Raw genomic sequence first — 14024 nt, 5'->3', positions numbered from 1 at the left:
AATGCTGTATTTGATGTATAAGACGCAGCCAGATTTTCAGCCTCTTTTTTGAGGAAAAAAGGTGTGTCTTATACTCCTAAAAATATTGTAATATCAAGTCTGTTAAAGTCAGATGTTGCTGAAGGACTTCTCTAGGCAAAGGTACTTATGTCTGATAACCTTATATACTTAATCAGTGTATCATTATGGATTCAGCTTTAGTGACCCAGGTAGCAACCTTGTTTATTATTTTCTGAATTAAAATAGATTTTAACCACAGAAATACATTATTTTAATACATTTTAATATATAGTACTAAACATTCATTGTTAATCGGAATTTAAGAGACTGAATATTTCTGTTATATTTGGAGGGTCTATCCATATGTTGTAAAGAAAAAATGCTTAACGTTAGAGAAGAAAATTATCAGCCATCTAAATCCATTTCTTAGAAGTGATTTGTTAATGAATGATCAACCAGTCGAGTACAACTAATTGAAATCTCCTGTTGCTTTCACTGATATTGGATATGTTCCATTGGACTGAGAAGTCATTGTGGTGGATGATAAATATGCTCACTTTTTCTGCAGAATAATCCTACTTAGAATGGTTTGCAAACACTTTCCAGAGTTTGCTGGGAGGGAGACAGGTGGTGTCAGCCATTATGCATTTGAATGTTAAGTGGAGAGAAAAAAGAAGCCCATTTGTGGAGATGATCAAAATCCCGAGTTTATCATCAGTAAGCTTGCAAAGGTGCATCCAAATTCAAAGCTGAATTTTCCCTATGGGTGTTATAACTCATTGAAATTAATATTAGATCAGATTATAATCTAATTGAACATTATTACTCAGTCTAAATCAAGGGTGTCAAACTGGCAGATGCATCACGCACAGGCCATTCCCACATTTGCCTCTTCAAAGGCAAAAACATCACATGATATCACGTGACGCGATCAAGCTTGACACCCATAGTCTAAATGAATAAGCTATTGCATATCTGCCCAAGAGCTTAATCTATAGTTGATGTTTATCCATTAATTAATATGAATTCATGGATTTTAAAAAAATCACGAGTTTCATGAACACATTATATATCTCATGCAAAAAATATTTCTTAAGGTTTAGAACAAAGGAGTTTTGGTTACTTTATCAAAGAACACCACAAGAAGTCCTTCAGCATAACCAAGGAGACTGTTCCTTCCATATACTTGTGATATCACGAACATTGCTATTGTTTATTCAATTTATAATACTACTGTCCATTTTGCTGTTGTGACTTTAGCCAGCTAACATTAGAGCAAACATTATATAAAAGCAATGCAAAAAATGCAAAATGTACAACCTATATGTCAGCTCCATGGGTGGAGCAGATCAGAAAATCAACTCCATGGGAAGACTAGAACTATACTTTCGTTGAGATAAAACCGTGCTTCAGTTCCCCTCTGGGTGGATATAATGAAGCATTTGTCTAAGCAAAATATCGTCTTGCTTCCCAAGACTTAAAGAACATTTCAGCCCTCTTTGCTGTGGGTTTCTGTGAAGGTCATATCCCTTACTCTTTACACTCTAAAACAGTGGAGTTAAAAACCATATTACAGTAAACATAAAACCGGCTCACATTGGGCACCTGACCCTTATGTTTAGGAATACATATTCAAAACCTGCTGAAAAGCCATCCTAATTTTAGGTATTGCAGTATTCCATAGAGCAGGACCTGCAACAGAAATATATGTGATATATGTGATGATCCATTGGATCGTCATATCAGAAATAATTCCTTAAGTGGGGGGGGGGGAAGCTGTAGGAGTGGGAATAACTTCTGCTTTACTGTCATCTTAACTATGGGTGACCACTCTCTGGCAGCCAATGGTGGGACTTGATCTCCCAAGGACTAGGATGGGATTGGTCTACTTCTAGCTGAATCTAGTCTAATCTACCATGAGAGGGCTAGGGCAGGACCTGCCTACTGAACCCCAAGGCCATGGCACAGTAGCGTGGCAGCACTGAAGTGACCACAAACGTACCAAATTCCAATCCCACAGGAGTCATGGATTCCAGATTTTGGACACATCTGATAAGTTAGACCACTTGATTCGAAAATTGTTGTTCTATGATGCATTGTTTTAACCAGTTAAAGGTCATAGACAGAGGACTTTTAGTAGTAAATACTATATACTATATAGATTTTCTGGTTGCTGCTTGGAATTCAGCAGCGACAGGGGCTCTTGACCGGACTGCGCCTTTACGGCCGCTCCGAGGCAGTGGATCCAGGAGGGCTCCTTGGTTTACTGAGGAACTCCGGGAGATGAAGCGCCGAAAGAGACGCCTAGAGCTCCGATGGAGATCCAGAAAATCCGAGTCGGACCGAGCACTTTTAACATCTAGCATCAGAGCTTACATCCGGGCAATTAGGACGTCAAAAAGAACATATATTGCCTCTCTGATTGCTTCTGCTGAGTCGCGCCCAGCAGCCTTGTTCAGGATAACCCGTTCCCTCCTAAACAAGAGGGATACGAGCGATCCTTTGCAGGGCAGAGATGAGGACTACGTCCAATTCCTCACGGATAAAGTTGCTCGGTTTCGGACGGACCTGGACTCCAATCCCGCAGTACCAGCTGAGGCACCAAGGGATAACCTGGTAGAACATCACTGGATTGATTTTCAAGCTGTTACCCCTGAGGACGTGGACAAGGCCATGAGAGCTGTAAGTGCCTCCACATGTGTACTGGACCCGTGCCCCTCCTGGCTGGTTGTTAACAGCAGGGAGGTGACACGGGGCTGGATCCAGGCGGTTGTTACCGCCTCCCTTCGGGAGGGGGTCTTTCCCCCCGCATTAAAGGCGGCGGTGGTGAGACCCCTCCTGAAGAAACTATCTTTGGATCCAGCCATCCTAAACAACTATCGTCCAGTCTCCAACCTCCCCTTTGTGGGGAAGGTTGTTGAGAAGGTGGTGGCCTTTCAGCTCCAGCAGTCCTTGGAGGAAACCAGTTATCTAGAACCCTTCCTGTCTGGCTTCAGGCCTGGCTACAGCACGGAAAGCGCTTTGGTCGCATTGATCGATGATCTCTGGAGAGTCAGGGATGGAGGTCATGCCTCCATCCTAGTACTCCTTGACCTCTCTGCGGCTTTCGATACCATCGACCATGGTATCCTTCTGCGACGACTGCGGGAGGTAGGGGTGGGAGGCACTGTCTTACGGTGGTTCTCCTCTTACCTCTTGGACAGGTCGCAGTCGGTGTTAGTTGGAGGGCAGAGATCGACCCCTAGGCCCCTAACATATGGGGTGCTGCAGGGTTCGGTCCTGTCCCCCCTCCTCTTTAATATCTACATGAAACCGCTGGGTGAGATCATTCGACGGCACGGGATAAAATACCACCAGTATGCGGACGATACACAGTTGTATCTGTCCGCCCCGTGCCAACTCAATGAAGCGATGGACGTGATGAGCCATGGCCTGGAGGCTGTTAGGGACTGGATGGGGGTTAACAAGCTTGTTCTCAATCCAGATAAGACCGAGTGGCTGCTGTGCTTCCCTCCCATTAATTGGCCATGTGTTCCATCTCTCAGGCTGGGGGGTCAAATTGTACGCCCCTCAGATAGGGTCCGCAACTTGGGAGTCCTCCTGGACCCACAGCTGACTTTTGAACACCATTTGTCAGCTGTGACCAGGGGGGCATTTGCCCAGGTTCGCCTGGTTCACCAGTTGCTCCCCTACCTGAACCGGGAGGCTCTCACAACAGTCACTCGTGCCCTTGTGACCTCTAGGCTGGAGTACTGCAACGTGCTCTACATGGGGCTGCCCTTGAAGAGTATTCGGCGACTTCAGCTTGTCCAGAATGCAGCCGCGCGAGCGATCGTGGGTGCGCCTCGTTTCACCCACGTAACACCTATCCTCCGCGAGCTGCACTGGCTGCCTGTTGATCTCCGGATTTGCTTCAAGGTGCTAGTTGTCACCTACAAAGCCCTTCATGGTATTGGATCTGGATACTTGAGAGACCGCCTGCTGCCAATTACCTCCACTAGACCAATAAGATCCCACAGACTAGGCCTCCTCCGAATTCCATCAGCCGCCCAGTGCCGACTGGCGACTACCCCGAGGAGGGCCTTCTCTGTGGCTGGTCCGACCCTGTGGAACGAACTCCCCATGGAGATTCGTATCCTCACCACCCTCCAGGCCTTCCGCACAGCCCTTAAAACCTGGCTGTTCCAACAGGCTTGGGGCTAAAGACTTGCAGCCCCACTCCGAATGGTATGATTGTTGTGTTTTTAGTGGTGTATGGTCTTTTGTTCTGTAATTTGTTTGTTTTCCCCCTCCCTTGAATTGTGAGCCGCCCTGAGTCCCCTCAGGGAAAAGGGCGGCATACAAATAAAGCAAATTCCAAATTCCAAATCTGTTTTAATAGATTAAAAACAAAAGAGATAATTTTCTCAGTAATAGTACCTGATTCTAGGGCAGCTGGCACCTGTCAGCTTTTTTTTACCAGTTTTTCACCTAAACGTTTTCATCTAAACTTTTCAAATAGAAGGGAATCAGAATTTTTTAACCTTTACATTTGTGCTCTCTGGTTATATCTTATATTTTTCATGATGCATATCCTGGCTCAGTTCTGTTAGATGGAAAGGCCATCTTTTGTTGCAAAACCTTGCAAATTTGGAATGATATACTGTAGCTGTAGAAACTGGAAACTATTTTTTAAGACCATCCAAACTTTTCTATGAAATGTGAGGAGAAGATGATATACTCAAGTTAATTTTCTCAATGCATGCATACACATAATCACTTGGTTCTTTCGTGTATTTTTTGCCACTCTCTGACAGATTCCCTGACTTTTGAACCTTCTTAGGAATTTAGAATTAGAATTTAGAAATTCTTAGGAATTTCAGTTTATTTATTTCTTCAGTATAAACAGTCTCAGTCAATTCCATGAAGTCAGAAAATTTGCTGCTGGGACAAAAAAAATGGAGATGCCTCAATCCAGGAATCTGACTGAACCTATGTCTCTCTCAGTCCTATGCAGTAGCAGAAGTTGCACACGGCATTATTTTGTACATCTTGGAAACTGTTGCAGGTCATGCTGCAGGTCACTCTCTTTCTCACCCACAGTAGACAAAGAAACTGAATATAAGTTCAGGAAAAAGGAAACATATAACGTGTTCATACAACCAATTCTTTGTCTACTGTGGGTGAGAAAGAGAGTGACCTGCAGCATGACCTGCAACAGTTTCCAAGATGTACAAAATAATGCCGTGTGCAACTTCTGCTACTGCATAGGACTGAGAGAGACATAGGTTCAGTCAGATTCCTGGATTGAGGTATGAACACGTTATATGTTTCCTTTTTCCTGAACTTATATTCAGTTTCACAGTCTTTAGCAATGGGTGGACATCCTTAACAGACTAATGGCTTTGCTTAATATTTGGGGAATATTAAAAAGCAGAAAAAGAGAGTGGAACCCGTTCTGGTGAGAATACTTGTGCCTTCCAGGTCTTTCCAAAGCTGAAGGAGAAAGGATTGTATATCTGGTACAGTATCTCTACCTGGCAAGGAGTTTGATGCCCATGAATTATTCTGGCACAGTATAAATGCCAAGAGCTTGGTTTCCTGCTTTTCCCAAGCCAACAGAACAGAACCTCCTGCACATTGCAGTTCAGGTACTTGCTAATCCAGCTCAAGATGGTTATCTCAGAGAACCTTAGCTGGAGAGGCTGAGCTCACTCCAGATTGCGATTTAAGCATAAGCTTTCACCTTCCCTTCTGCCAAGAAGATCCAATTACATGCTGAGCTGAATAAACCATAGAGATGGAAAAGTGGAAAAAAAAAAATCAACATATCCAGCCATTGAGTACTTGCCTAAAAATCAACAGCAGGGTTTTCATAAGATTTCTGGTTTGAATTATATTTGATCGACAGTATATTTTTTTGTGTAAGGAGGGCAGATTGGACTGGGCACAAATTTCTGATGGTTGGGCGATGGTTTTAGAGTTATTGCTGCCACTTAATTTCAAAGTAAATGTCATTGCAAACAAATTATAATCAAATGAAGCAGCTTTGCATTCCAGGTAAAGGTAAAGATCAAAAGTAGAAAACAAGAGTACTTGAGATGGGTCGTAAAAAGTCCCAATAAACATATTTTCAATATTTTGTTCAGTTCAGCTGAAGAGGGACATATCAAAAAGCAAGCTACTGAAATTATTTACATCTATTCTGTAGCTTAGTGAAGAACCATGTTTTTTATTCTTATATTTTCTCCTTTTTTTCTTTTAATTATTACATTTTAAATACATTTTTAAAAGTTGTTTTGAGTTTCTAAAGTGCAGAATAATATAATATTCTTAACCTAAAGAATCAATTTGTCAGGCTAATTCTGATACCAAAAAGATTATGACAGAATAATAAATGAATCCTGTGTATATTTATTCTACTGTGTTACAAAAATAAGTGGCCTTTGAATCAGATTTCATTCAACCAGCTGTTCTCCAAATGTCTTAATTTCAATATTATTGATCTTCAACCAGCATAGGATCTGATTCTGAACACATCCAAAATGTGGTTGGAGATTTCAGTCACTTTTGTTTATGAATGTCTACAGGGAGAAAAGGGAAAGTGATGTTCCATGCATCAAGATGTTAAATAGAAGATAGTGTAGCATCTTTTTCCATATTATTTTTTTAGACTGTCATTTTAAAATCCAATTTCAAATCAGTCTCAGCCTTGTAAAACTAGTTGCTCTTCCGTAACATCCTTTAAATTTCATATACCTGTTATGTCAGACATTCTTAAAGTTAACTTCTGGGTCCATTGTCTACAAATATCCTTCAACACATCCACTGTTAAAATATTTTGTTCTATTCTTTATTTGTAGATCTTAATATTCTCCTTTAATTGTAATCTTTAATTCCTTCTGTTTCCCTCTAGATCTTTTAAATACTTTTTAGATGAATTGCCTCTTCTCTTTATTGGAATCAGCAATTTTTTTCATAAGACAGTTGTATCAACACCCAAGACCTTGAAAACAAACCGCTCAGATAAGCCATCAGAAGCCAATGGGTATAATAAATAGGGAGCCTTTATGAGTCATGAGTTACTTGGAAAAACGAAAGAGAATCCACTCAATAAAGTGATGTTGGAGATTGATAATAGAGTTGAATGTGGTTTGAAAGCAAAAGGCTTTTTATTTGTCAAATCATGACTCAAAAGATCAAAGTCCTATAAGAATTTACTGTAAGGCCATTATATTCTCACAACTGGCTGCCTTGACAGATTTCATAAGAGATGCAATTCTATTTTTCATATTGTATATGAAGATTAGAAATTGGCATTCTGTGCAAAATATAGAACCATATTATATGAGCGTTGGAAGGATCCTGTAGGAAATCTAGGCTAGGACAAAATTGTTTAGTTTGTGACTTTTGCTTTGTACATGTAAAAAGCAGGTGTGTTTTTATTATTCTTTAATGTCAGTTCCAACGTAATTCATATAATTCATTTGTATAATCTGGACTCCATTCATTTAGTGATTGTTCAAAGTTACAATAGCACTGAAAAAAGTGACCTATGAACATTTTTCATACTTTAGGACTATTTCACCATCCCTAGGGTCACATGATCCAAATTCAGATGCTTGACAAGTGCATTTATGACAGTTGCAGTATCCTGGGTTCAGGACAGTTGTCCAGCAAAGTCAATGAGGAAGCTTCACTTAACTACCATTGCTACTGACTAAACAACTGCATGCCAGAAATGTCATAAAATGGGGCAAAACTCACTTATCAACTGTCTTGTTTAGCAACAGAAATTTTAGGCTTGATTCTGATCGTACATCGAGGGCTACCTGTATAACATTATATCAATATTATTAATTTAACCCTAACCTATAATTTCTAGGCTGTTTAGTTAGAATAGAATAGAATAGAATAGAATAGAATAGAATAGAATAGAATAGAATAGAATAGAATAGAATAGAATAGAATAGAATAGAATAGAATAGAATAGAATAGAATTCTTTATTGGCCAAGTGTGAATGGACACACAAGGAATTTGTCTTTGGTGCATATGCTCTCAGTGTACACAAAAAGACAAGATACATTTGTCAAGAATCATAAAAAAGCACTTAATGATACTTATAGGGTACAAATAAGCAATCAGGAAACAATCAATATCAATATAAATTGTATGGATACAAGCAACAAAGTTAAGTCCTGCAGTCATAAATAGGAGGAGAAGTTAGAAATGCTTTGTGTAGTATGTGACAGCACAAACAAGATGGTGTTCTTAGGGTGCTTTTAAAAAGAAAATATTGTAAAAATGGTGACGAAAATCTGAATTGGACCAAAACTGCTCTGAAAAACAGTTTTCTCTTGGTAATGTTTTTGGAGGACAGAGGACTGCATATGAGATGAATAAAAGTAGATTTGATAGCAACTAGATGTCTGCATAGACAAGGCAAAACACCAAAATATATTTCCCAGAACAAAAGGATACATTTATTGTGGCATAACTATGAAGCCATTACAAAAGAAATTCAGTGATTGCTATGTATCAAAGGCAAGCTCTATTTATAATCATTACTCCTTGGATCTTTTTCCTGCTGTATGTAAAGGACTAGAAGTGAAATTACTTTGGATGGCAGTTTCCATTTGTTCCTTGCTTTAGAAAAAGTATAATTTAGCACTGGCTGTTTATATTTGATTGTGTGAGAACTATCTTTTATATTGCTATTCATTGTTATTTAACTGAGATAAGCCCTTTTATGGCACACACTATAGTTTTTAGCTGTTAAAATGATTGAATACAGTACCATGAGTCATAAGCAGCTTTTCTCATGCTATAGATATTGCATGTAAGTAATATAGTCTTAAATGTATTTCTATAAATGTTAATAGTGACATAGTTCTTAGAGACTGGAGAATGGTTACACTCATATTATGTCTTCTCCTGACAATCATTGTACTAGAAGTCTGGCATCATCAACTCTAGTCTTATAATCTTATAAAATTAAGATTATTTAAACCACAGGACCATAAAAGTAGGCTAGACAAAGTTGTTTTCTAGGTAACTGCTAAGATAATTGCTTTTCAACTTCCAATTTAGCAATAATATGTTCACAACAAAGCTTCTTCCTTTCCTCTCAGCTCAAAAGAATGTTGTATGCATTAATGAACAATGCTACCAATTCATTGTGCTGAATTTTAACATTTATATATTTTATTTTTACCCCACGTACAGGTAATTCAAGGTGGTGAACATACATAACACAGATAGTCCTCCTGTTCATTCAGTGACTGCTTGAAGTTACAACAGCAGTGGAAAAAAGTGACTTGTGACCATTTTTCACACTTATGACTGTTGCAGCATTCCCATGATCACATGATCGAAATTCAGATGCTTTGCAATTGTCATGTATTTATGACAGTTGTACTATGCCAGGTTCATATGATCATCATTTGTAACCTTCCCAGCCAGCTTCTGACAAGCACAGTTAACGAGGGAACCAGGTTCACTTAATGACTACAGTGATTGGCTCAGTTGTGATTGTAAGCCACCCCACCTTCCTCTCACTGAGGTAGCTTCCATAATCTAGAACATGAGCCCACTTATACATAGTTCCCTTAGAGTAATATTTGGATAGTAAACTACACGTCTCCAAAAAAGGTTCAACTGCATCTGAGCAATTGGGCCACGACCACTTTCTCAGCTTACAGGAAAAAAAGAAACACACATACCTCAAGGGGCAGCCCTTGAAGAGTATTCGGAGACTTCAACTCGTCCAGAACGCAGCCGCGCGAGTGATTGTGGGTGCACCTCGGTACACCCACATTACACCTATCCTCCGCGAGCTGCTCTGGCTACCGATCAGTCTCCGGATATGCTTCAAAGTGCTAGTCGTAACTTATAAAGCCCTTCATGGTATTGGACCTGGGTACTTGAGAGACCGCCTGCTGCCAATTACCTCCCAAAGACCCATTAGATCACACAGGGTTGGCCTCCTCCGGGTGCCGTCTACCAGCCAATGCCACCTGGCTACTACCCGGGGGAGGGCCTTCTCTGTGGCAGCTCCGGCCCTCTGGAACGAACTTCCCGCAGAGATACGGACCCTCACCTCTCTCCAGGCCTTCCGAAAAGCCGTCAAAACCTGGCTTTGCCGGCAGGCCTGGGGTTGATGAGTTCCCCTCCCCTCTCGACCTGTGTGGTTGTGTGATTCTTGGCTATTTTAACTACTTGTATTGTGTTCTATGTTCCCCTTTTCCCTTTTTGAGTTGTTCACCGCCCTGAGTCCCTCCCGGAGAAGGGCGGCATACAAATAAAATAAATCTAAATCTAAAGGAAATTTTATTTTTTATTTTTCTAGTGAAAAGATGAATTTTCCCAGGAAGAATGGGACTTTTTTCTTCTCATATCAGAAACAGATTGAGACAGATTATCTCCAGAATAACCTAGGAAGGCTGATTTAAAGACCCACAATTTGAGCCCCCCCATCCAAACCCAGGTTAGATTGTTCATATGCAACCCACAATCGCATCCCTATTTAAATATTTCTCCAGTGATACCAGATACCGTATATACCTATAACATTCCTTGAAGCATTTATGACTTATCTTTATAATTAATACAATGCTTGTTTCAGTTCTATTCTTACCTATGACACTATCACTCCAATGCAAATTTCCAGCATACTCTCACGTCTGCTACACAGTCTTTTTAGCGCTTTTCACATATATCAAAAAGAGTCATTTATTTCCATCAAAATCTCTCTGCATTTCCTCCATCTGTTGAATATTAACTGTTCTTTTCCCTCAATACATTCTTTTATCTATATAAACATTACATTTTTTCTTATCTTCATTGTTTGTGCATTCTCTTTCCATATATATTTTTCCTTTACTGCATTTTCCACTTCATTATTTCGCCAAACATTCCTTTTCATATCCCATTAACACAACTACACACACTTTCATGTTCTCTTTACATAATATTTTTCAGTCTGTTCCAAAGTTACACATCTACATCTATTTATTCCCTATTTGGGGAGATTACTCTATAAACTAAAACTTTTTAAATATAGGACATATGTTGTATTTTCTCTTCCTGCAGCTTAATTTCACTAGTTTTTTTCCCCACTTCTCTTGTCTTCCATGCCTCTTTTTCCCAGCGTCTACAATAATGGTTTGTTCTATGTCACATTTTATTCCTTTTGTAACCTTCACTAATTCCCTAACCTTTTATCATAAATTGTTTCCTCATATGTTACTTTCTCGTGTGTACAGATGGATAGACTTTTGTTTAAACTAGCTATTGGAACCAAACGTTCTTCTGAACAGATATTTTCCAGTTGCCATTTCCATTCATAACCAGTATTATTACATAATCTGAGCATTTAATTGATAAAAGGATCAAAAGTATATTTGTTGAGATTCCTAAGCCATTAATATCTTTTATTTAAAAAAAAACCGAAGGAATTTTATTAAACATGTAATATTTAAAAGGCCTTTGGAATAACTAAAGCATTCTGTTCTTTGACATTTTAAAACTTTAAAATTTATTTTTCTTTCGAAATGAGACTACAGTAATACAACAAGGGGGAAAGATTTTTATTGAATATTAGACAGCTCAGAGAATGCTTAATAATGTGTAGTGGCAATTTCTTTGCTATGAAAATGCAATTCAGAACTTGAACAATTACCCACATGGTTTCAACTTGATCTATAATTAGCAATTTGGGCTGAAATGGACAAGATTCTGAACATGACTTTATATCAATTATTGCCAAGAATGACATAAGCGTCCTTGGCATGAAAGGCATACAATAAGATAAATCCAATCTTATTTCAGGTCATTAATATATGAATAATGCAATTCATTAACATATGAATAGTGCAATCATCATGGAACAGTTATCTATCCACTCTTTAATTTTTATTAAATAAAATGTGGAGAAGATTAATTCTTATGGAGAAGTTTAATTCTTGTTCTTTAGCTTTTCTTCCCATTTGTGCATGGATAAGCAAGGGCCTGATTTACTGCATTTCTCAGCAATCATCTTCAGTAAATTTGGATCCTGTTTGTACTGAGCACAAGCAAAGTCATAGTTTATTGTTTCAAATTTTTTTTGCTGCTTTATATTAAGCCAGGCTGATGCAATTGACCCTTCAAATGTTCTCGAACAAAGTTGAGGTAACATGAAATCTGAACATGGTGATCAATTCCATTTGCACTTTCTGGATTCTTTCAAAAGACAATGGACCTCTTTTTATGATGTGATATCCTCCGTTCTCAAAGTAAATTAAATTAATGAGAATAATTTGCCATAGTAATATATGTATGTCATGGCAGAACCAGACACAAAATTAATTCATACTTCAAAATAATATTTCTGAGTTAATTTTAATGGCTGAGAAGCCCTATTAGAATTATGAAGACCAAAAAAAGATTTCAATAAAAAGTGATTCAAAGCACTGGATGGGAAAAAGGCAATGTAAACATTTTAGGATTTAAATATCTATCTACTCCATTCACATGAAGTATAGTGTCAGTCTTTATGGCATCAGCAGTGGCAAAAAGACTTCCTAAACTGATTCAAATAATACTGAATCCATTAGTTAATTTCTACCTAATAAGAGCATCTTGCTAAGTGTTTTTTTTTTAAAAAACACAATGCTTTTTGCAAGTCAACTGTTGTCAAATTAATCTGTGACATAATTTTAATGTAAAATTGAATATAGAAATCATGACATGTGTCTGTCTCTATGTGCTTATGTATGCGCGAGCTATAGAGATTCCAATTTGCTTACTTTCACATTAAGAATTAGGGAATTAAAAACATAATAAGTAAGAAATAAAGAAAATGCTAATGATAAGGATTAATCCTATGACTACATACTTCCCACATTCTCAGTGTATTATATTTCTAGATCACATTATAAGGTTGTATATTGGAAAGCCTAGGATTAACATGGCAGTATGAGCACAATATCATTCCATGTCAAGATCTAAAATCATAGACAGTTTTTAAAACAAGTCGATGGCTGGTGGAGTACATACGGTAGTTTTTAACTTCCTCTTTTCCCATCATTTCTGGTTAAACAGGTTTGGCAGGCTTTTAAGGCACTACAAAAACCTGCAGCTCTTGTAAACAGCAAATACATTTTTATATAATGAATAAAATATCTAGATTCTTCGGGGTGTTAAAATATCCAGATTATTTCTTTTTAAAAGGCATTGTAAAGTATCATAGAAAGAAAGAGCATAAGAAGCTTAGTATGCTATTAGATTCTAGAAGGGACACAGTGTTTACTATTTGGAAGCAGAACAGAACAAAATAACAGAGTTGGAAGGGACCTTGGAGGTCTCTAGTCCTACCTCCTGCTTAGGCAGGAAACCCTATATTATTTCAGACAAGTGGTTATTCAATCTCCTCTTAAAAATCTCCAGTGTTGGAGCATTCACTGATTAATTGTTCTGTCAGGAAATTTCTCCTTAGTTCTAAGTTGCTTCTCTCCTTGATTAGTTTCCACCCATTGTTTCTTGTCCTCCTTCAGGTGTTTTGGAGAATAGCTTGAGTCCCTCTTCTTTGTGGCAGCTCCTGAGATATTGGAACACTGCTATCACGACACCCATAGTCCTTCTTTTCATCGAACTAGACATACCCAGTTCCAGCAACCATTCTTTATGTTTTAGTTTCCAATCCCCTAATCATCTTTGTGCTCTTCTCTGCACTCTTTCTAGAGTCTCAACATCTTTTTTACATCGTGGTGACCAAAACTGCATGCAGTATTCCAAATATGGCCTGTCAAGACATTATAAAGTGGTATTAACACTTCATGTGATCTTGATTCTATCCCTCTAGCCTAGCCTACAGCCTAGAACTGTATTGGCTTTTTTGGCAGCTGCTGCACACTGCTGACTCATATTTAAATGGTTGACAACTAGGACTCCAAGATCCCTCTCACAGTTACTACTGTTGAGCAAGATACCACCTATACTGTACCTGTGCATTTTGTTTTTCTTGCCTAAATGTAGAACCTTCCTTTTTCACCATTGAATTTCA

Source organism: Thamnophis elegans, chromosome 1, assembly GCF_009769535.1.
Source record: "Thamnophis elegans isolate rThaEle1 chromosome 1, rThaEle1.pri, whole genome shotgun sequence".
In the NCBI taxonomy this organism is placed as follows: domain Eukaryota; kingdom Metazoa; phylum Chordata; class Lepidosauria; order Squamata; family Colubridae; genus Thamnophis; species Thamnophis elegans.
Note: the sequence above shows the minus strand (reverse complement) of the source record.